The sequence below is a fragment of the Cupressus sempervirens genome, chromosome 3, assembly GCF_028749045.1.
Source record: "Cupressus sempervirens isolate cs-2001-9-10 chromosome 3, ASM2874904v1, whole genome shotgun sequence".
NCBI classification, from domain to species: Eukaryota; Viridiplantae; Streptophyta; class Pinopsida; order Cupressales; family Cupressaceae; genus Cupressus; species Cupressus sempervirens.
In genome coordinates this window covers 398589951-398616792 of record NC_143120.1, presented here as the reverse complement: position 1 = coordinate 398616792, position 26842 = coordinate 398589951, and positions in this window count along the sequence as shown.

The following is a 26842-nucleotide window of genomic DNA, read 5'->3' as shown; positions in this document are numbered from 1 at the left end:
ATCCACTTGCACATCTCTAACATCCCTAATCTAATCTTAAACCCAAGCCTAATCCACCCCCTAATGTTGTCACATTCCTTAAACAAGTTTAAGACTTTCCTAATCCAAACCAAAGTCTCCCCTCAAAAAACCCAACCACTAAGTCATGAGTGCTCTTACAAAACATAAAGACTCTTACAAGCCCACTCATGACTCTTACACCCATCTTCCACACTCTTCCCTCTTCCACACTCATTCCTCTTACATCCCTCTTACATACTCAACCCCACTCATCATGCCCTTAACCAACCCTTAACCCTACCCTCTCACACTCATCCTCCTTGTGACAAGTGTCACCTTCCCATTGGTGCTAAACAAGCACAATCCATGTGCTCCCCTCTGAGTGCATCTTAGCCCTCCTTAAGCCTTCATCCATCCTTGCATCTAAGCCCTCCATCCCTCTACCCCTTAGCCTATAAATTGAATCCCATCCCAAGCCATTTCATCAACAATATTTGAGCTAAAGTTACCATGCTATTTTGAGAACCAAAGCCATCAACCATACCCTTATAATGCCAAATTGAGAGCTCACAAAGCTACCAATTTGCCATTACCCATCTCTATCGAAGCAGCTTCTGAGCATCTTGAGCATACATCCACAGCAAAAGGACACATCTACAGAATCAAGAAAGCATGGAGTGTTTTCTCTTGTCAGGTTTGCACTTCTTATTTTCTTTCTTAGTCTAAGCATATATGTGAATTTAGTTTTTGGTTTGTGAATGTTTACTTCATTTGTTAATGTTCTTTGCATACTGATTCTGGTTCTACACCACTATCTTCATCATGAACTTCAATATCAAGCTCGAGTCCCACTGTCTGTGACTCAGGTCCATTAGACTCAGTTTGAACTAGCTTAGTAGCTTTTGACTGTGACTCGGGTCCTTCAGATTGTGACTTGGGAGATGAAGCCTCCTTTCTTTCAGATAGTTTTGGCATGGTATTAGGTTCATAGTAAACAAATATTTGTAATCCTATATCTCCTTGTTGCTTTCTTCTTCACTCTTTTCTGCAAACTCATCAATTCTAACATGTGCACTTTCTATTATTTTATGAGTAGATAAATTCAAACATTTGTATACTTTTCTTCTGCAAGAGTATCCTAAGAATATTCCTTCATCACCTTTTACATCAAATTTTCCTTTTCTAGACTCTTTCAAGATATAACATTTGATGCCAAATATTTTCAAGTAACTTACATTTGGTTTTTAGCCATACCATAGTTGATAAGGAGTTTTATTTGAGTCTTTCTTCAATGTACTCTATTCAAGATATGAATTGTAGTGCTAATAGCTTCCTTCCAATATTTGATAGCAACATTCTTTTCAATAATCAGGATTCTTGCAGAATCCATTATAGATCTATTTCTTCTTCAGCTATACCATTTTGTTGTAGTGTACCAGGGGCTGATACTTGTCTTTTAATTCCTCTTTCAATGTAGAAATCATTGAATTCATTGGAGATGAACTCACCACCTCTGTCTAATCTTAAACATTTCAATCTCTTTCTAGTTTCTTTTTCTACTCTTGCCAGATACCACCTGAACTTTTGGAAGGCTACTAATTTTTCTTTTAGATACATTACAGCCATCATTCTAGAATAGTCATCAACAAAAAGAATGAAAAAAATTTCTCCACTATAACTCTCTGTTCCAATAGGTCCACATAAATTTTTATGAACAATTTCTAAGACTTCTTTTGACTGATGGTTTCTGCTTTTGAAACTAGTCTTTCCCATCTTACCAATTTAGCAATTCTTGCATAGACCCATATCAGGCTTCTTCAAACTAGGAATACTCGTTACTCTTTTATGTTTTCTTATCTTAACCAGATTATCAAAGTTTACATGACATAGTCTTTTGTGCCATAACCATCTTTCTTATACTTGAGCAATAAAACACAAACAATCACTGAGATCAAGATAAAATAGATTACATTTTGTTTACTTGCCAGATCCAACCAAATTTCCTTTTCCATCCAGTAGTTTGGCCTATCAATTCATGAATTCTAGTTTGAATCTAATGTTATTCAACTGTGCCACACTCATTGGATCATCCTTTAGTCCTTAACGCAATAAGCATTATCACAGACAAGTTCTTTAGTCAATGAAATACAGCTTTTTCCTTTTATGTTACAAGGTTTATTATTTCCAAATCTCACACTACCTCCATTATAATATTCCATGTGCTCAAATTTTGTTTTATCACTAGTCATATGATGTGAATAGCCACTATCAATAATCCATATATCATATTTTCTAACATGATAGATAAGTTCCATCTTATCTCCTTCATCGTTAGATTCATCTTTTACAGCAATATATACCATTTCATCTTCATTGTTATTAGAATCTTTAGCTATAATAAAAGATTTATGACCTTTGTCCTTGTAGTTCTTGTAGTTCTTAAAATCCTTCTTGTCTTTGTGCTTATTGCTTTTCTTTTCATCTTTTATTTCTTTGTTTGGACACCTTGCAGCAATGTGACCAATTTCTTCACAAGAAAAGCATATCAAAGGAACTTTACCTTTGAACTTTCCTCTCCCTTTGGAATACTTTCTTGCAAGTAGGGTTTCAAAAACTACAAGATCATTGTCTAAAATTTCTTTTGATTCTTCTTCTTCACTTCTTGATTAACTAGACTTTGATTTGTTACCCTTTTCTTTGAGTGGAGTTTAGCTTTAAAAACAAACTCAATAACCTTTGAACTAGGAACATAGTTATCAAAGTTATCTAACTCAAAAGTTGTCAATCTTCCAACTAGAGCATCCAAAGTTATTTTATTATTTGGATAACATCTCATCTCTTGAATAGAAAATACTCTAATTGCATAAATAGGATGAATAGTTATAAGTACCTTGCTTACACCTATTTTCTCTTCAATATCTCCTCTAGATTCTTTAATTGCATTTACACTTGCTTTGATTTTTTCCACATATTTTTCAATATTCTCATCTTCTCTCATTTTCATCTTATCAAAATGACCTCTAATACTTTAAACCTTAGCTCTTCTTACATTGTCATCTCCTCATTATATGTCTTTTATTTTGGTCCACATCCCATGAGTTTTTTTGCAATCTTTGACTTCATCAAATTTAGCATAACTATGAGTAGATGCAATATCAATCATCATAATGTTATGATTTTTCTTTTTAGCAACATCTTCAACAGATAATGTTCCAATGGGAGTCTTGTATTTAGTATCAAGATATTTTCATCCTGAATCACTGATAGTAGCCAGATTTAACCTCATAAGTCCTTGCCATGCTGCAAAATTATCTATGTTCAGCTTGGGAATCTCTCTTCTATAAGTCATACTGATCTTTAGCTTAGGTCCTTGAAACCTTCTCTACAAGCACCAAAATCTCTAATACCAATTGTTGGAAATATAAGAGGATTAACTATGAGGGGAGGGGTGAATCATTTACTAATAAAATAAATCCCAGATCCCTTAGATGTTAATACAAAATAAATTATAAAAATTGAATATTGTTGATGCTCGCTAAACACACATAAAATGAAGTAACTCAGTAAGTGTTGATTATAAAAATCTTTAAATGTTATATGTTATTAACATTACTTTAACTTAGTTACAAATACATAAAATAAAATAGCATGAACACATTTGACACCAGGATTTAACATGGAAACCCAATTTGGGAAAAACCACTAATTGCAACTAGTTATTGTTTTCACTCTTCTAAAGTGTGCCCTATTAGGAGCCAACCCTATTAAAGGTTACAAAACACACTATTAGGTGTGACCCTATTAAAAGATTTAATCACCCTATTAGGAGTGGCCTTGTTAGAGGTCTTAAGACACTTCAATAGAACTGCCATCTTATTAGAGGAGATAATAATAGTAGTTAAGCCAAGTTTGTTAACATATTTAGATCACTACTACAATGGTTAGAGAGTAAAAATGAGATGACCTGATTTGAATGCAACTAAATTTTTTATTACAGATCTCTATTTTGGCTTGTACTTGATCCTTCTTAACCAAATATAGCTATTCTGCTCCATAAAGATATTCTTCGTATCCTTCAAATTTTCTTCCTCTCTTCATTAGTAAATCTTCAATACATTCATCACATCTTCACACTTGCACACTTTAAAATTCACAACTTGACCTTATATCTTTCATATTATCAAGTCGGCTCATATGCAACTTAGAATAACTAAAATTCATCATCATAGTCAACTAGAACCAATGGATAAATCAATTAAGCTTAATATGCTAAAACAAGGAAATCCTTTGTTAGCTGACCCAGCTTGGTAGACACTAACTAAGAAGTGATTTCCTATGTTAACCAATAGAAACTCATTTAACATACATACTTGCAAAGATCCTTTGGTAATTGAGTGAGCTCGGTTAACATTGGTTTTGTCCAACTTTTCTTCATTAACAGAGTGAGCTTGGTTAGAACTCATCTTTTAGTAGACGTTCCTACAATGCCCGAGTGAACTTGATAGACACTGCCTTCTGAACTAGGTGAACACAGCAATGCTTGGTAGACACAGAAAATTGTCTTCAATGCTCGAGTCTTCAACAAATTCTGCCAATAATGATATGAAATTTATGTAACATCAAAGACAATACAAAATTAATCAATTGTATCTAACAATTTCATATGCAATGAAATGGATCATATGAAAAGATATTGCATAGGTAAGTCTTTTAAACCTATTACTAATTTCTATTGTTATAAATGTCATGGTTATGGAAATAAAGTAGTAGATTACAAGAAACATAAATTTGATAGTAATAATGCAAATAGTAGAATGTTTAGGAACACTAACCCTGCAAGTAATGAAAGAGAAAAATCACAAAGTAGATCTAATGCTAGAGGAAGATCTGATGGAGAAAAGAAACAATTTTTATGTTACAAGTTTAACAATCTTGGACACACTGCAAGGAATTGCAGAGCACCTAATAGTCAGAATGGAACCAATCAAACGAAGAATGCACCTATACGTTAGTTATGCAATAACTTTAGACACATAATGAGATATTGCAGAATGGACAGAAGAAATTTCTACAACAATGCTAATCACCAAAGAAACAATAATAGAAATGAAAGAAGGAATAATAACAATAGTTATAACAATCAAAAGGAAGCAATCAAGGAATGTGTTGATGAATTTAAAGAAGCATTTGTGAAAGCTAAGGATTCATAAAGCTCTTATACAATTTTGGAGCAGTGGTATTTGATACACCTCATGAGAGATTGAAGTTAGAAGTTATTTGTGACTCATCCTATCTAAATTAAGAAACTTTACAAAAGGTAGAGCATCATTTAATCAGAATTGATGTCAGAAAGAGAGTTAGAAGTTACACAATTAACAGAAGGTAAAGGGCATAGAGAGAAGGTTGTGGTCGAGTACATAAGCTTAGATATGATCATGGTAAGCTGGAAGATTAAAAAAAAAGTTTACTGGTGATAAATGTCGTCAGTATTTGAATTTTTGGTAGATATGTATTTAATGCAGAGTCTGATTTGAAGTGATTTAAAGATTGCAAGCAAGATTGTGTGTACCATTTGTTCATGCGAAGAGTGATTTGACAGCAAATTAAGTGCGCAAAGAAGTTCTTGAAGTTGAAAGTTATAGAAGCCCTAAAATGTGATATTTTAGGTATTTTATGAAGTTCAAACTAAGTTTTTACTACATACAATTAGAGATTCAATGGCTAGTCAAATAGTATATAATTTTAGTGAAAGGTTGAGGTACAAGTTCAAGAAAAATCTATGCATTTCTCTTGTGGATGATGCATTAGGCACATTTTCACAAATCTCATAGAATGTGCTTTATGTAGAAGATGTAAGGAGTTATATTCACTATAAAATTGAAAGTATAGGAAATGAGGATATACACAAGAACTTAGGAGTAATGTGTAATAATGATTTATCTTTGAAATCTAAGTACGCACACTTAAATGAGTTAAACCTAGTGAACAACATGTTCTATATTACGTTTGGCAATCATGACTAGACCAGAATAATTCTGAGTAGGGTTCATGATGAAATTTTTTGGCTAGGTGATGTGCATGTTGCAATTGAAAATGGCCTAATTCATTAGGTTGTGGGTCTAAGTAATGAGGGGTGCAACCCTGTAAATGAAAGAAATGTAAGTAAGTTGGTTGAGACAAACCTATTTACTCAATTTGATGGAAGAAACATGAAGGTAGATACAATTCAGGATAAAGAAGTCAAGCTATTGAACAAGATTTTAGGGTATAAGTTTAACCATGGTTCAAGGGTTAACTCAATACTAGCTAGATTCTTGCATACAGCCTATGTAATGGCAGTTGAGAGGAGAAAAGTGAATTTATGTGAGATAATCTTAGTATAGTTATTAGATAACATTTCAAAACTAAAGAAGACCGATAATGCATTCTTCATATTTGAGTCCTTATTAACACTTTTTTTTTCTATACAACATAGAAATTCCCAAGGATGACAAATTTGGAAATTAATGAGTGCACAATGAAGTTGGTGACATGGTACTACAGGGAAAAGAAGGAAAATGTCACAAATAATGACATAGATATAATGGTGAAGAATTTTCAAACTAAGATGAATTAGAGGTAAAGAATACCTCCTTCTATGGTAGAGAAGTGCAAAGGAAATTTTTGCTTCATGGTGGAAACTGATAGCACATGCATAGAAGTAGTAGAACCCAAGGTGAAATTCATTGAGCCCATGGGATATGAGATCAGTGCAAAACTTGTAGAAGGGTATGCACAGATTATACTCCAGCCAAAGAAGGACACTGAGTGCTCTAGATGGGGTACATATGAAGGGAAAGTGAGAGAAGTTCATTCTGAACTTCATAGCAAGGAAAAAAAGAAGAATGTTGAGAAAAAGATATATTCTATTCTTAAGGAATTTGGCATGACTAGAGAGGATTTCAATGAGGTCAAATAAATTGCACTAGAAATGAAGGAAAATGGGCAATTTGAAGGTGATAGCAGCAACAACTATTATTGTTGCAGCACCTTCTAATAGTGTAACTATTGCTAAACCAAGTGTTCATACACCATATGAAGCAGTTGTGCAAGTGAAACTAGTAACAGTTTAGCTACCTCAAAGGAAATCAAAGGTTATCTCACCTATTGTGCAAAGGAAGTCTAAAAGATTGGTAAAAGTGGAACAAAAACCTACACCACCTACCAAGAAAAGTGTCAAAAAAACTACTAGTGGACCTAGAAAAAGAAGAAAAACTCTACAAGTTAGTGATTCTGAGGAATTAGAGGATGAAACTAAGTATAGAATAGTAGAGCAAGTAGTGCAAGAAGGAAGAACACCAGTAGGAAAGAAAGCATGGAAACCAAAGATAGAAAACCTTAACATGAAAATTATAAATGTTGATAATTGTGTACAATTAAATAAGTACTATAGCTTGTATAATAATATGGATAGAAGGAAACTAGAGAATGCCATAGTGAGGAATATGATTTTGAGGAACAAAAAATTTGATAAAATTCATAATAAGATTCTAGAGGACCTATATAATAGGTTATTGAATGGGAAGAAAGGAGTGAAAAAAGAGGAAAGTAAGTTGATAGTATCAATGATTAACAAATTGTGTGAAGTTAACTCTAAGGATGAAATGGACCTAACTTTGAAGGGTATTAAGCCCTTGTTGAGGAACAAAAGGAGAGAAATTCTTCTGATGGGAGAAAATTATGAGGATGTAAGAAAGGAAATAGAAGAGGCCATAGTGAAACATATGACCCTAGTACCTTCAATATCAAAGGAGAGTGTGCAACCACAACCAGATAATCCAATTTATGTTGAAGCCAATACTCCCACCGATGATGAAGAAGAGGTTGAGGAGACATAGTAGGTACCCTCACCACCTCACATAACTATAAGTATTGAATCCATGCAAGTGGATAGTATGCATATAATAGTGGATGAAAAGGAAAATCCATTTGTAGGTTTTAGCACATCTATTGTTGGCAATATCACAACCTACACTAGCTCTGATGAAGAAGATTAGGAACAAGAAAAGAAGAAATAGGCAAAAGAGAAAAGGAAAGAAGAAGTAAAAATGCAAGAAGAAGAAAAGAAGAAATAAATAGAAAGGTTAGAAGAGGAAAAGGAAAAGAGACAAGAAGAAAAAGAAGAAAGAAAGAAAAACCAAGAAGGAGAGGAAAGAAAGAAGAAATGAGAGGAGGAGGAAAGGAAGAAAGAATCTGAGAGACTAGAAGAAGAGAGGAAGAACATTGAGGAAGAGAAGAAGATTGTAGAACTAAAAGCAATTACACTCATTCCAATAGTAACTGCAATAGCAATAGCAGAAGTAGTAGTAGTACCATCTAATGATGATGATGATCAAAAGGGATTGATGATTTCTTTGAGTAAATTGCTTCAAAAGAATAGGTTAGTCAATTCTTTGGAGAAGACGTTATTAGAAGTCTTGGATAGGATGTAGAAGATAGTTACTACAATTGTAGTTAATAAAGGCTTGCAATCGAAGGCTAAATAATTGGTGAAACTCTTTGATGAAGAATTCACAACCTTGTCTGAAGTAGCTTCAGCACAAGCACAAGAAAAGCATTATGTAGCACTTTTTGACACAATGTGCATAAATATAATAAATGATTGAAAGGCACTTAATGTATGTGTAAAGGAGTTGATGAAACATATTGATGAGAGAAAGAAGTTGTATGGATAGTGTACATTTTCGTACAAGTATGTAACAGATTTTGAGAATCAAATAAAGGATCAAATGAGTGAACTTTATACACTCACTACAAAGTTACAACTCCTCGAGGCTAGTATTAAAGACTATGGGAAAAAAATGGAGAAGATCCATAATACAAATAGAGGTTTGGAGCATGATAAAGAAAAGGTAGTAAAGAGGTTCTCTACTCTTAGAGAAATCTTGTCACCTAAGATTAGCATTTTGCAGAGGCAACTGGAGGAATGTCTTGAAGCAAAGACTTCCTATGATAGGTTTGCCTATACTGATTTGAGTGTAGTCAAAGTGGCATCCTATGCGCTATGTGCACTGATTAGTATTTCTGATATAGTTAAGGAGAACTAGATGGAGGAAGTGGAAAGGTTGAAACTTGTATATGTAAATTGTTTTTCTAGGATATCAAGTTGATTAGCAGTAGGCTACTCAATTTTTGTATACAATTTTAGACAACTTTTCCATTGATATCAAAGAGGGAGTAATATATGTAAGGAAAATTATATGAACTAAGGAGAAGAAATAGTATATGTGAAGTAAATTGTATATGTAAGTGGGAGTACACTTATGTATCAATGTAAGGAGTGATAAGAAATGTAATGATCCATCAAAATATGAATAAAATGGTTATTTTTTGAAGGCAGTTTTGTGTAGTTTCTTTTATTTGTTTTGTTTTGTATGACATCATTTTGGGACTTAGCTAATTTTCCCAAGTGTTGCCATCAATGCCAAAGGAGGATATTTTTGGCAATATGGTCAGTTAGATGTCTAGTGAGTTGTCATTTATGGCAACATGTATTCAGCATTTCATTTATGCATTTACATATAGAAAATTATCTTAGTGTTAGACAGTTTGCAGTAGTACAGAGATAGATGTGATGTGTACACATGACACACTTCGAGTTAACTCACACACAGCTGAGGATAGTTGTATGAAAATTTCATGATGATGTAGGTATGTGTGTAGATGTGTATAAATAGTATGACACAAGTCATGGATATAATACCAGTTCAGGTATTTGACAGAATAGAGTATATTAGAAATATGAGTTGTACGACTTAAGGAGTTTTTTGTTAACAAAATAATTACTAATCCATGATGAGCCAACTTTTTGGATATTAATCCATAAGTGATTTTATATTATGTCAAGTGTGTGAAGACATGAAGGCTGACTGAGTAGAGAATTATTAATGTGCGAGGTATAACTAAATATATTATCTTATGCAAAGAATGTGAAGTTGATGAGTAATTGTATGACATGCGAACTATTATACAAAAAGATTAAAATATATATGAGCCTTATGTGATGTGAGATTCGATGTATGATCAAAGGAAGTGTGAATTATAGAAGTGAAAAAGCATTGTATGTATACCTATACTTGTGAAGAACTTAATTGTATAATTGCATGTTAGGGTAGTGGGCTCTTCTTGCATACATTGTATTTGATCTACAAACTCATGACAAGGTTGAAGAAACTCCTAACAAGGTTGAGGCTTCTAACAAGGTCTAGTCCTATAACAAGGACTCAAGACATTATATGTACTTCATAGACTCCTAATAGGGTCAATATCTTTAATAGGATTCTTTTGTTTAGTGTATCATCTAGTGGGCATCAACCCCACTGGGGTTTTCCCTTGGCCAGGGTTCCCCTAGTTAACAAATAATGGTGTTATGAGTTCTCTTTGTGTATGGTTATTTTTACTGTTCAACATTGTTGGTTTACTTTCATATGCAAGTTATAAAGTAATTAACAATATTTAGTTGTGGGCAAAATTTTGTAGAATACTGATTCACACCCGACCCCCTCTTAGTATTATCTATTTCTAACAGGACAAGGTATGAAAAATCTTCAATTATCTAATTTTGACTCATGTAAAATATGTCTTGAATAACTCTATTTCAAAACAAAGTTTTGAATTTCTATAAGAACTGAGTCATAGGCTTAGGGGGAATAATATTATTTTTGTAATGTAAAGATGTAATCATGACAAAGTATTTTTTCTACTAATGTCAAAGGGGGGATTTTTGGTCTCTCTAATTTTTGTTGTCTATTAGTGTCAAACACTTAGTCATAAATAAGGAAGAGTTAGTCGGTCATTGTTGCGAACAAGTTACTCTATATAGGTCAAGTCATGTAAAGACTTGTAAGTAATCATGTATAAGTTAAGCTCTATAGGAGCTTAGCAAGTCTTTAGTCACGGGGTACTTTATATACAAGTTGAGTATAGTTAATGCCAAGAAGACAAGTGCATATAGATATTGAGTTATACAGAATGAGTCGAGTCGATTAAGGTTGAGAAACAACAAGAAGAACAGTTATGACCAAGCATCGAAGACAATATGTGTCAAGTAACACAGAGTGAGTAAAAACGTTTGGAATGGTACAAAAATTTGAGGTAAACTATTCCGAGATGACTTGTACACAATATCTAATGATTGTAGAGTTTTTTACAAAGGTTGTTAAGCATTTTGATGTGGATCATCAATCCCTATTAGGGATAAACAACCAATCGGATGAGGAGGCAAAAAGGGAAATATCTAGATCATTGATCTTAATCTAGAAGAATCTACATATATCTTGATATAGGTAGATCCAAACCCTATTTTGATATGTGGAATGTGATATTGCATAAGATAGTGTGAATTGTGCAAAGAATGTGAAGGAGTTAAGTTTTGGAGGTTGCAAGAGAAAGTTATGAAGCAAATAGAATTAGTGACCTAATGAAGCAATGAAGGACAGAGAAAAGATATATCAGATAAGAGATCATATCATAGATTGGAAGGAGGACATCCATAACTAGCAACTGTAAGATCATATTAAAGGATCAAGTACTAAATCGGTTTTGACAAATTGAATTAGGAAAAATCTCTTAGCATTTTGGTTTTAACAGACCTTTGGAAATCTCTTAACCAAGTCCTTACTTCAATTTAATTATTAAATCCTTTAATCAAGGTAGACCTAACAATCTTAAAGCTTTTAATAGGGAAAACCCCTAATAAGGTAGATCATCAGAAGTGATCAAAATTATAGTCCTTATAGGCTAACTTTGTTGTTGTAGTAGTGAAGATTTTTGGGTGTCATCCCCACCCCAATTCTACCTTGACCTTGGAGGGTTTATGGGTTTCCAAATCTTTGTGTTATGTGTTTTCATTTCACGAATGTGATACTTAGCTAGATTTATTTTAGCAAGTGATATTTCAAGTTTTATGCATAAGCTAGATATGATATGGTTAATATGGTGAGTTTCATTAAGTTATTTTAAAGGATAAAAAAGTTTATAGATCCTAATACATGCCTCCCCCCCCCCCCCCCCCCCAATCTCAGCATCTTGTTTCCCAAAAATACTTCCAACAACTTTATACCATGACAAGGCCTACTACAAAGGGCAACAAAAATTGTTACACTAGGAATAACTCCTACTAAGGATGTAGGAACAAGTGAGTTTATGATTTCTAATGATTAAATAAGAATGGTTAAGGAATAAATCACATTAGGTAAGGGAGATATATATCAAATACAAGGAGATATTCAAAGCATGGGGTTAAATTTATGCAACAAAAATGTTAAGAATGGTTAGTGAAGACATCTCATTAGTTAACGGAGCTATATAGCAAATGCAAGTAGATATGCAAAATATGGTGTTAAATTTATGAAAAAAACAAGTATGTTATCTATGTGTATATGAATGCATCAAGAAAGGATTTTCCAAGAAGAGAAGGTGAACCATCTAGGTCAGAAAATATTGATTCAAGTTCTAATATTCTTTTGAGATTTAAGAACTAGATATGTGAAAACTCAATTAAATGGTCCACTAAAATGGATAAATCAAATTGACAACTTTTTAATGTGCACCAAATATAAAATAGGTGACTATTTCATCCTTATATTTGGATCTAAAACAATTCATTTGGTAGCAATCACTATGTACTCAACAACACAAGAAAGGTCACTTAGTCTCTTGGTCTATTTTTACAAAGAAGATAAAATCACAATGCAATAATACTGTGGTAAATAAATTCTTCATCCAACTAGATATGAACTACAAAAATTGTGATGCATAAAGGATTACATTCAAAAAAATCAAAATATATCTATGAGAGTGGATATGATTACAAAGAAGAACTTGAATGGCTAGGGGAGGTCTCAAAGACCACATTCACCGTAAGGTGTGTATCTTTAAACCTATCTCTACAAGCCAATCTTTTTTTGTAGCACATCAAAGACCACATTCAATGTAAGGTACACATCATTTCAATTATAAAATATAACATTGTGATGGAAATAGCGATGGTAGGCATTTTAATTTGGTTAGCTTGGACAATTGCTCGTCCATATGTGATTATTTAGTAAATAATTATTTTACTAACTAATTAGTTAGAGTAAGGACAATTATTTGTTAAATAATTGACCACTTTTATAAGAAACTAGAAACCAATTTATTTATTGGTTGTTAGGTTGTTTTAATCTCAATTGTTGATTGAGAATCAATCTCGGATGTTGGTTTTCCAATAGTAGTATAAAAAGGGATCAAGCGGGCATTTGGAGAACACAATTATGTGAAGTATTTGCAGTGATAGAAAATAGTCGTGCAGTGTTAGCAAGGCTATAGTGATAGCATTGGAGATAGAAGTGGGGAATATCAGCAAGAGAAATTGGGAGGTTGTCGGAGTTCTTCTAGTAAGAGGCAAGGAATTTTGCATCTCTTCATTTGTTGAAGATTAATATAATTCCTCATTTGTAGAACCAACTTTCTCTTAGGGGTTTTTCCAAGGATGATTTGTTTGAAAATATTTTGTCATTGTGTTGATTAGTTCTTTCGATGTTTTGTTGGTGGGTTGCAGTTGTGTTATTTTCTATATTAGCTATAAGTTAATTTTTTGCAGTTAAATAATTGTTTAAGATAAGAGATTTATAATCAATGACCGCAATAGTAGATTTCACATAGTATCAGAGAAATGTTGAGGGTAGAAAAGTTTTTCCCTAGAAAGGAATTTGAGGGTTTATAAAACCTAGTTTGATCTCTTTATATTTAGTCTTGTTCTAAACCCTTGAGATGGCTTCAATTGGTTTGAGAGATTAAGATAGATTGGATGGTGCCTTGAATTTTGGTGTCTGGAAGGCCAAACTTTCTTTATTGTTGGAAGAGAATGGTATCAAGGATTATGTTACCAATGTTGTAGTTGTACCTATAGATGCAACACAACTTGCAACATGCAAGAAGGATGATGCTAAGGTTAGGAGGAAAATCCTTGATGGTGTCAAGGATCATATTGTTCCACATATCTCAAATCGAAACATGTTGAAGAAGATGCAGGGTGCCATTTTGAATCTATACCAAAATGCTACCGCCAATAGGAAGACAATTTTTAGAGAGAAGTTAAAGAATACTCAAATGAACCAAGGATAAGATGGCATAGACTTCTCAAGGATGAGTTAAAAACTATTGGATATAGTCACAATGATGATGAGCTAGTATGAATAGCCCTAAATGGATTTACTAATAAATAGAGTCTGTTTGTTCAAGTTGACGATGGATGAGACACCTTACCAAGTTGGGATCAACTATGGAGTGATTTCACTCAGAAGGAGTTTAGACTAAGTCTTGTTAATGGGGACAACAAGAGTTAGAAAAGTGAGGTGAAATGGGAGAATGTTTCCCTAGTAGGGAAAAGGAAAGCAAAGAAAGGGTCTAGCAAAGGATTAAGTTTAGAAAGTGAGAAGAAGAAGAAGGACCTTTATAAGATCAAGTGCTTTGGTTGTCATGAGTATGGTCACTATGTTAGTGATTTCCCTGAAAGGAAGAAGAGAAAGGGGCGGGTAGAAGCTCTAGGAAGTGTAGGAGAACTCTCTAGTATAATGGAAGATGAGTTCTCACTCATATCTTGTGTGGTTAGCTCAACCTCACAGTGTGTCTAGTATATAGATGGTGAGGTTTCATTTCATGTGACAAGAGTTAGAGATTACTTCTCCAGTTATAAGGAGGAGAACACCAATATCCAAATCTCTATGGGAAACTTGTCCAAACTCAACCCAATTGGGAAAGGGATTGTTTAGTTTTAGAGGGAATGGAAAGATAATTCCACTTCATGATGTATTCCATGTGCCAAGCTTAGGTACGAATCTATTATTTATATTTTTCCTTTAGGATAAGGGGTATAATATACTCTTTAGAGGGGCACATATGTTGATCAAGCATAAGGACTAGAAGTCACCCATAACTATTGGAATTAGGGGTGGTTGCCTTTATAGGTTACAATTTGATATTCCTAAGGTACTCATGAAAAGAAGAAATCCTAGAGATCTTGGAGAGCTATGGAATAGGAGGACGGGCCATATTCATCATGGAGCACTTAAATTGCTTCATGAGATAGTCACAGGTGAGCATAGAGCATGGCAATTTATGTAAGGGATGTGTGTTGGGGAAGTTTATGAAAGTGTCTTTCCAAGGAGTGGCATTGTCTTTCCAAGGAGTGACACCACATCTAAGGGTGCTCTTGATCTTGTATATTTATATGTTTATGGACCAATGTTGACAAAATCTATTAGAGGATATTAATACTATGTTAATGTTATTGATGACTTCTCCAGGAAGACCAAGATATACTTCTTGAAGACCAATGATGAGGTTTTTAGTCACTTCTAAGAGTTCAAGGCTCTTGTGGAGAACTCGATAGGAAGATAAATTTTCTTCGTTTAGCCAATTAAAATGATTACAAAGGAAATATCTTCTAGGAGTTCTATACTAGGGAAGGAATCAAAACAGAGTGGATTGTTCCTTACAATCCACAGTAGAATGGAGTTGTTGAGAGGAAGAATCATTATATATCAAAGGCAACGAGGAGTATGCTACATGACAAGGACATGCCTTATTACTTATGGGAAGAGACATATAGTATAGTAGTTTACATTCATAATAGGTTTCACACAAGGTGCTAAGGAAGATGACACCAAAGGAAGCTTTCACGGGGAAGAAGTCATATGTTGGTCACTTTAGGATATTTGAGAGTTTTGCATATTGTCATTTTCCAAATGATACACATACAAAGTTAGATCGAGCTATGGAGAGAGGGTTCCATGTTGGGTATAGTGAAACCTCAAAGGCATATAGGATTTTTATCCTTGGGTCCCAAAAGAATTATTGTCAGACGTGATGTCAATTTCATGGAGGTAAAGACATTTAGAAGGTCCAAATAATTTCCAATAGATGATTAGAGTGAGAACATAGCAAAGATCAAGTATAGTTACCAATACAAGTGTAGGGTCAAGTGGTGAAATAGGAAATGCATCAAGAAGACATAGAGGTTGATATTTCATCCTCTATAGTTGGCATTAGGAACCATGAGGCTCAAGATACACAAAGCAATACTTAAAATTTTGTGGGAGCTCCTCAGAAGAGTAGTAGATAGTAGAGACAACTAACTAAGTTCAAAGATTGTGGCATTAGTTAGTTAGTTAGTAGATAGTGAGTCTTCCAACTATCAAGAGGTTGCAAAGCATCAAGTATGGTGAGATGCTATGGTTGAGGAATATTCCTCAATTTTGCAAACTAGTGTGTGAGAGGTACTGCCTAGACCAATAGAAGGGGAGTAGTTGGATTGAGTTGGATCTATAAGATAAAGCACAGTGTAGATTGTAGCATTGAGAAATAAGAAAGATTTTTGGAAAAGGGTTTCTCTCAAAAGTAGGGATTAGACTATGAGGAGACATTTGCTCCAGTGGCTAGACATACTTCTAGATGAGCAATGATCTCATTTGTAGCACAAATGGGATAGAAAATCCATCAAATGAGTGTCAAGACAACATTTCTTAATTGTGAGTTGAAGAAGGAGGTATACATAAAATAACTAGAAAGATTTGTAGCACATAGCAAACAAACCCACATGCGTAGATTGAAAAGAGCCTTGTATGGACTCAAGTAGGCTCCTAGAGCATGGTATGAGTGCACTGATACATACTTGCAGGAAATGGGCTTTGTGAAAAGTGAAGTAGATGCTAAGCTCTACTACTTGGTGATTGGGGGAGAGGTTCTCATTCTTGTGCTTTATCTGGATGACATGTTTCTTATAGGTTCACTAAGTCTTATAGAGGGTTGCAAGAGGGACCTTATAGAAGAGTTCAAGATGAAGGATTTGGGACTTATACACTACTTTCTAGGCATGGAGTTGTGGCAGACAGATGGAGAGATTTTCCTTGGTCAAGGGAAATATTGCATTGAAATCTTGAAGAAATTTGGGATGGAGGATTGCAAAGTCATGTCTACACCCATGATCATGAACTAGAGGAAGGTAGATACATCTAGGGAAAAGGATATAGATACCACCTTTTATAGGTCGTTGATTGGTTTTCTTATGTGTTTGGTCAACACTAGGTCAGATATAGCATTTGTAGTAAACTCTCTTAGTCAATTCATGGTTGAAACAAAGAGGTTGCATTAGATAGAGGCTAAGCAAGTGTTGCATTACTTATGTGGTATAGTTGAGTATGGGATCAGATATGTTCGAGGTGAAGGTATTAGGTTGATAGGCTATACTAATGCAGATTGGGTAGAAAGTACAACAAACAAAAGGAGCACTTCAGGGTGTTGTTTCAATTTGGGATCATGAGTTGTATCTTGGTTCAGTAGGAAGTGGGAGTTTGTGGCTTTGAGTTTAGCAGAAGAAGAAAACATAGCAACTAGCATGGTAACATGCAAAGCTATATAGCTTTGGAAGTTGTTAGTCACCTTGTTTGGTCAGAAAGTTGAGACTATTGTGATACACAACGATAATCAGAGTTGCATCAAGTTGTCTAAGAATCCAGTGTTTCATGATAAGTCTAAACATTTAAAAATCATATATCACTTCATCAAAGATTGTATACAATGGGGGGTTGTTCAGCTATAGTACATACCTACAAAGGAGTAGGTAGAAGACATTCTAACTAAGGCATTGGGGAAGGTGAAATTCTTCTTCTTCAAAGATAAGGTTGGTGTCATACAGAATAGCTTCCTTGTTAAGTGGGAGTGTTAGTTTGGTTAGCTTGGATAGTTGCTCATCCATATGTGATTATTTAATCAATAATTATTTTACTAACTAATTAGTTAGAGTAGGGAAAATTATTGATTAAATTATTGATCACTTTTAGAAGCAACTAAAAACCAATTTTTTATTGGTTGTTAGGTTGTTTTAATCTCAACCATTGATTGAGAATCAACCCCTGATTGAGAATCAACCACGGTTGTTGGTTTTCTAACTAGAGTAGTATAAAAGGGGGTCACGGAGCCATTTGGAGAACAAAAATTTGTGAAGTATTTGTAGTGATAGAAAATAGTCTTGTAGTGTTAGCAAGGACACAATGATAGTGTTGCGGATAGTAGTGAGGAATATCAACGGGAGAAATTGGGAGGTTGTTAGAGTCTACCAGTAAGAGGTGAGGACTTATGTATCTCTTGATTTACTAAAGATATACCTCACCTATAGAACTAGTTTTCCCCTAGGGGTTTTTCCAAGGACAATTTGTCCAAAAATATTAGGTCATTGTGTTGCCTATTTATTTTTGTGTTTTATTGGTGAAGTTGCAATTGTGTTATTTTTTGATATTAGTTGTGAATTAATTTTCAACAGTTAAATAATCATTTAAGATAAGATACTAATAATTAGTGACTATAATAGTAAACTTCCACAAGGCAAGGGAGTTTCTAACCCTATTGAATATGCTCATAGCAAGTTTGCAGCTTCACTAGGATTTTAAAGAATTCAAAAAAAAAAAGGCTCTTGGATTAATACTTAAAAGCCAATCCAGGAGGTCCTGTTTCTGACTTTGATTGGAGCACAAGTTTTGATGTTGTGTGCACTATAGTTTTGATTACCAAGGATCTTGTTTCCATTCTAATGATGCTCGTGGGGATGGCCTTGCTCTAATAGTGGGTCAAGGTGTGGTGATTAAAGTGTCTACGGCTTTCATTTTAGCTAGTTTTTATGTGTCAAATATTGATAGATCGGCTAGGGGGGATGTTGTGGTCTATCAGGTGTCTAAGGAGACCTCTTCTTAGGAGGGAGTTTTTTTGGGTCTCATTTTGCTATGAACAAAGTTATCTTGCAAAATTCTAGGTCTTGGAAGGCAGTGTGAATTTTGCATGGGCCCTCTTACACCCACTCCCTACGTAATGGTGGCAGTTTGGAGGCCCTCACTAAGCTAATCATCTCTAAAACTTTTTCTATATGTAGCCCTCTTTTTGTCAAACTAAATAAAAATACATTTTTAGAAATGCAAAAATGTACTTGGTCTCTTGAAGTGGATGTGCTCATTTGTTGATTCAAGGGATTTTGGTCCTCTCTCAAGGAGCTCCACACTTAGATCTCAAAGCACTAGGATCAATACCTCACTAATTATATCTAGGTCTTTCTTCTCATAATGGGTTTCTTTATTGCCACATTTTATAATGTGAATGATAGGAGAGCAATTTTATGTGATCTATTTTTCACTTAGGCTAATTTCTTCCATTTGATGGTTAAAACTTGGTGCAAGGACTTTAATCCTATCACTAAAACTTTTTACAAAATGCCCATCTAGGTTCGTCTTCCTAATCTACCTCTTCATCTCTCATAATTTGGTGCTTGAGGAAGTTGGTGAGGCTAGTTTAGGTGATTTCTTAATGGTGGATTGAGATTCCTCTAATATTTTGTACTCTAGATATGCAAGGCTACTTGTTGATATAGATGCCTCTAAGGGCCTATCGTCGAAGGTCAAACTTTGTACCCCTATTGGCTCTTGGATCTAGTCATTAGATAATGAGGATCTCCCATTTAGATGCAAAAAATACTTCAATACCAAGCATGTAGCAAAAAATTGTGTGATTGGAGATATCAAATCCAAGAAGCCCATTTGGTGGTTGGGAGCTCTATGGAAACATTATACAATAGTCAAAGAGCCTAATTTTGATGTGGATATTTTCCAAGATGTTGTTATTCTTCAACATCAGGAAGTTGATTGTAATATCTAATTTTCCCAGGTCTAAATTTACAACTAACACACTCATAGAAAATTAATTATTACTTTATTTCATATGAAGACAGTTATATCATTCATATTCATGTGAATAAGATTTACCGTTAAAAATAGTTAGACAAAATTTATTAACTAACAACTTGAAACACCATCAAATGAAATTACTACAGAAATTGAAAACCACATACCTCAAAAACTAAAATCAAAATCAAAACTAGGGATGCTTCTACAACCACCCAGGTTAGTCCACAAATACCTCTATGATAATATCACGAAGCACTACTATTCAATATTGTTAAAACAAAATCAAATGACGATTATCATTAAATACCACTTCATAAAATTAGGGCATCACTTACCACCAAAATTATTAGGGCATCAATTACCATAGAAATCTTTTAGGGCTTATGACACTATTGTATCACATAGGGCTTCCAATACCACTGATTCGAATAGGGCTTCTGATACCATGGATTCAATTAAGGCTTTTGATACCACTGATTCAAATAGGGCTTTTGATACCATGGATTCAATTAGGGCTTCTGATACCAGTGGATTCAATTAGGGCTTTTGATACTATTGTATCATTTAAGGTTCCAGCTATCACTCAATCAATTAGGGCTTCAGATTCCTTTCCTTATGATTACTTAACTATGATAGTATCTCAAGATTAGAAATATACTTATATTCGATATTCATATAAATGAAAAATAATCCATGAATCTATCTCTTATATATAGGTGTAAAATAACAATAACAATGAAATAACGCAATTTAATCTTACCTAAATAAAAGTGATAATACATATTTTTGATAACAATTGAATGCATAGCTTATCTCTGTTTGATGTACGTCAAACATCTTGGGGAGAGGTGAAATATTTTCAGGGGTTTTACCACCCAACCTCGGACCACAACTTATCCCCACACGATCTCTAATGAGAAAGGCCCTCCCTACCCAGAATAGACAGGGGACATCTTGCCATCCACTAGTCATTCTGGTATTTAACTCGCCATACGACTTGGCAGCAAGAGATCATAAAAATAGGAATATGCATGTGTTATTGATTTATTTATATTAAAAATGATAATTGTAGTTATGTCATATCTGATACTAGTTCATATTATTACAAATTTCTCTCTTTCACTTCGTCACCCTTTCTCTTTACTACACAATCGGGTGAATTCTAGGTGTTAGGAATTCTCAGAACAACCAGTTCTGTCAATTATACATGCGTCCCGCATTTCACATGTTCTTAAAAGATTTCAAAATTGAATGTTTAATTAATTAATTTAATCATAATAGATTTATCTTCTGTGTTCTTGCAAATTAACTCCACCTCTTCAAAATTTCATGGCTTCTCTACCAGTGGGTTCCTCAGTGTTAATAGTATTTTAAATTTGTTTGGAAAATTGTGATAACATATGCATTGATGTTGATTCATTTAAACAATCAAGTTTTTAAACACTACTATTTGAATTCATAAATGATGTATTCTCAAGGATACTCGAAGATTGATCTCTTATGGACATTAGGAAACCAACAACTAGTATATAATTTGTTTTCAATTATTATTCCTAGCCGACTAGGGATGGATATCCAATCAATAAAAAAAATTAGTTGAAACATATTTGATTCATTCTTTGATCTATAATTATGTACTGATTGTAAATAGATCTAATACTCAGTGAAAAACAAATCAAGAATTACAATACTTTACATGGTGTTGGAAATGATTTAAACAACTCTACATAACATGACGATAACAAAAATTGATGCAGTCATATGTAAAAGACATGGGACGGTAAAAATAAGAATTTTACTGTCATGAACTATCATTAAAGGTAAACATACAAGCAGAGCACTAACTTTTGGTACAACAATGAGAAAAGAGAGTAAAGAAAGACTAAACAAACATCAGATTGGACTTATCAAGATTCATGTGAAATGTTTGTGCAGACTCTAGACACTTCCTCACCATTTCAGGCTACCATGTCGATGATTCCTAGGTGCTCACGAATTTATATCCACTATATTGATTAACACCTCTTCACCTATATTGGCATCATTGCCTAGTGAATTCCTTGGTGTTTGGATTTTAATCACATCTATATATGGGTATATTGAATGAATTAATTTCAGAGTAGAGTAAATTGTTATCATTGCAATTCCATCCTTTATGCACATGGTTGACACTCTAATAAGAATAAATATTATCAGTGAGATATTGGACAGATTAATTGGACTAGAATCTTCTCATAACCATCTCGATTTCATACTGAAATATAAGTGGCTTCAGTATTGAATATAATACAATAGATACACAATTGGAATAGAAATATTATATATATATAGGTTCAAAGTTTAGTATATATAATAGACTCTATGTATTCCAACTGGAAAACTATATAAAAGTACACTTCATTCAGTCTGTATTAAACTTGGCAACAGTATTTAGTTTTTTTATGAAACATAATGAATCTAGCAGAACACCAATTGGCAAGCATTATGAATAAAACATTTAACAGATTCCATACATGATTTGACAGAACTCAGTATGTCTTACGTGACTCCACAGTCTGCTCCTTGCTTTCTGCAGTTGGAATGATAGACTTCGTCCTTCCTTGCACTAATCCTATGGAATAAGGAAGCCATAATGGTGAAATGGAAAATGAGGAAACACATTAATGAATCCAACAATCATATTCAGGTTCTCCTTCCTTTGTTCAAATGTATATGCAGAGAAAAGAGAGCCACCAAATGCAGGGAGGAAATAGACTATCCCCAATGCGCTCATTGAGACTCTATTAAAAAGATGGATTTGGCTCTTCGGCTATCTTCAGTTATAAAGAAAGCCATTCGAATTCCCAAGATGACCATTCGAATACATAAAAAATTCAAATTAAAAGATAAAAAAAAAGGTTGGAAAAAGATTGAAAAAAAAAACAATTCGAATTTGCCAAAATATTAATCGATTAATCATGCCAAATATTAACTGCAAGGATATTAAAAAGAAAGAATAAAGTTGGAAGATAATAATTTCATTATTATTAAAATTTGAACGTTATAATTCAAATGTTATTATATTTCAATTATTATTATAATCTTATATTTATAAATATACATGAAAAGCATCACTTTATTAAATTATTAAAATATAAAGATGCCAAATCATTTTTATATTTAAATGTACGTATATAAATAATTATTTAAAATAATATGACAAAAGATAAATTAAAATCCTTTAAGATATGTTTTATATTTTAAGTCAATAATTTTAATTAAATTATTTATTAAATAACTCATATGAGTCCCACAGATGTATCCTATTTCAAGTCACTAAATCCTCTACCCTTCTGCCCAATGATGGTGATGCTCCTACCTAATTCTTTTCTGACAATGCTTCCACCCCCATTAACATGTTTCCTACAAGAAAAATCCCTGCAATTAAATTATATTATCATAATAAATTATTTAATCTTAAGTAATCATAACGGTTAACCATCTTCTCAATTCCATGAGTTCATGATTAACAATCAACTAACATGTCATCTTCACTTGAAATCACAATGACTATCTTACCATTTTGCCAGATTATAACAAATTAAACTACCAACTGACTTCATGCAAACCACAACGGCTATATTTCAAGTTAGGTAAAAAATGGGGACATAACATACCATTCCCCTTGTGGTTCATCGTCCTCGATGAACTTGAAATTGCAACAAACATTATATAGGAGTATTTTAAAATTGGAATGTAAAGTACCATTCCCCTTGTGGTTCATTGTCCTCGATGATCTCTACAAATTAGACACTAAAAGAATATTCCATATACAAGATATAAATATAACATTGTGATATCATCTCTTTTCTCAATTAAGTTAGAATCATAATCATAATCAAAACTCAAGATCCATTCTTACTTTAAAGTTTCTAGAAAGATACTTGCATGCTCACATAAAATTAAACACATATTCACCTAAGTTCACTTTACCGTACTTGTGGTTGTCTTAGCTTCATTTGAGTTGATTCTATTTCATGTTCTTGTCATACTCATGTAGGTACTCACCATATCATTAGTTCAATTCCATATTGATATCTTCGTTTAAGAGAATTTTCAGGGTTCAAGGACAGAAAGTAAGATAAACATTCCAAATTGAAATTCGTCAACTAACAAGTTCTCAATCTTAATTTAAATCACTTATACATACCATTTGGCATAAGGCACTTATTAATGGGTAGATCGTCTTGGTAAACTTACAGATCACCTGAAAAAGATTATTAGATCCATCTTTTTCCATTTATGTAACCTCGGCCTCTTTGTCCATCTTATCACAATAACATATCATTATAATAATCATTTCATGATAGAATATACACTTCATCTCCAAAGAAATATACAACACCTCAATATGTAAAGTCATCATTGCATGTGTATTATACATGTATAGGAGTGTGTCAAAGGGTACAAACATGATATACTATGCAAGATCATCATACATCAAATCAAGATCATAAGCATCTGAAACAATTCATAAGATTCTTATCGAGTGGTTCATCATTCATCTGTATTATTTGGAAGTTAATCTTTTTTGTTTCTGTGATTTAGGCTTCCATGCCCATCTCGTCAAGGTTTACATCTGTAAACAAGCATTGATAGTTCCAATTATGCAAGTGTGTTTACTCCATACTAGAGCACAAGATGATCTTGTCGTTTAATCAACATCAAAAAGGATCATGGTTCATAGTTTTGTTTTCATTCAATTCAAGTTCAAATAGGTAACAATTTATTTATGTCATTAACTACATAAAGAATTATTTAGCCATCATGATGGATTTTGATAACTTTTTATCAAGATTATATAAACTGTGTTTGGATTGCACAAGTCTCGGCCTTGAACCATACTCATCCCTCACACATTCTAACCTTTTAGAATGGCTTCCTCGGAATGTTTATATGTTCAACAGTTATTCTCCAAAATAAATGAAGCATCTGGACAATCAACAAAGATCACATGTTTGGCACATCTGCCCATATCTACCCTGGCCAAGGATATCAAATTGGGTCTACAAACCTGATCTCCACCATTCAACTTGCCAATCATTTTTATCTTCTTAATTAGGTTTCTTCTTTATGATATTATAGTTTATACATTTGTCCATTTTATATCATCTTGGCCTTCCTGGCTATTCTGAAAGATTTTCTAGTGTGTTTTTCAAGTTTGATTGCAATATCCGTTATGCAAAATAAATCTTTTTTAACATTTACATTTTCAGTTTCTTAGAAATAGTGTTGGACCTAAGGTTTCAGCATTGAACCTAGTGCTCTGATACCATATGTAACATCTGGTTTTCCCAGGTCTAAATTTACAACTAACACACTCATATAAAATCAGTTATTACTTTATTTCATACGAAGACAATTATATCATTCATGTTCATGTGAATAAGATTTACTATTAAAAACAATTAGACAAAATTTCTTAACTAAAAACTTGAAACACCATCAAATGAAATTACTACAAAAATTGAAAACCACATACCTCAAAAAATGAGATCGAAATCAAAACTAGGGATGCTTTTGCAACCACCCAGGTTAGTCTACAAATATCTCTATGACAATATCATGAAATGAATACTATTCAATATTGTTAAATCAAAATCAAATGATGATTATCATTAAATACCACTACATAAAATTAGGGCATCACTTACCACTGATATCATTAGGGCATCGATTACCATTGGAATCTGTTAGGGCTTCTGATACCGTTGTATCACTTAGGGCTTCCAATTCCACCTATTCAAATAGGGCTTCTGATACCATGGATTCAATTAGGGCTTCCAATACCACTGATTCAAATAGGGCTTCTGATACCATGGATTCAATTAGGGCTTTCGATATCGCTAGATTCAGTTAGGGCTTCTAATACAGTTGTATCATTTAGAGTTCCAGCTATCACTCAATCAATTAGGGCTTCAGATTCCTTTCCTTCTAATTACTTAATTATGACAATATCTCAAGATTAGAAATATACTTATATTTGATATTCATATAAATGAAAAACAATCCATGAATCTATCTATTATATCTAAGTGTAAAATAACAGTAGCAATGAAATAAATCAATTTAATCTTACTTCCTCATAAATAAAAGTGATAATACATGTTTTCGATAACATTTGAATGCATAGCTTATCTCTGTCTGACACACATCTGACATCTTGGGGAGAGGTGAAACATTGTTAGGGGCTTTACCACCCAACCTCGGACCACAACTTATCCCCACATGATCTCTAACAAGAAAGGCCCTCCCAACCTGGAATAGAAAAGGGACATCTTGCCATCCACTAGTCATTCTGGTATTTAACTCACCATACGACTTGGCAGCAAGAGATCACAACAACAAGAATATGCATGTGCTATTGATTTATTTATATTAAAAAATGATAATCATAGTTATGTCATATTTGATACTAATTCATGTTATTACAGATTCCTCTCTTTCACTTTGTCACCCTTTCTCTTGGCCACACATGCGACTGAATTCTAGGTGTTTGGAATTCTCAAAACAACCAGTTCTGTCAATTATACATGCATCCAGCATTTCACATGTTCTTAAAAGATTTCAAAATTGAATGTTTAATTAATTAATTCAATCATAAAAAATTTCTCTTCCACGTTCTTGTAGATTAACCCCACCTCTTCACCATTTCATGGCTTCGCTGCTGGTGAGTTCCTCGGTGTTAATAGTATTCTAAATTTGTTCATAAAATTGTGATAGCATATGCATTGATGTTGATTCATTTAAACAATCAGGTTTTTAAACACTACTATTTGAATTCATAAATGATGTATTCTCAAGGATACTCGAAGATTGATCTCTTATGCACATTAGGAAACCAACAACGAGTATATATTTTGTTCTCAATTATTATGCCTAGCTGACTAGAGATGGATATCCAATCAATAAAAAAATGAGTTGGAACATATTTGATTCATTCTCTGACCTATCATTGTGTACTGACTGTAAATAGATATAATACTCAGTGAAAAACAAATCAAGAATTACAATACTTTACCTGGTGTTGGAAATTGTTTAAACAACTCTACATA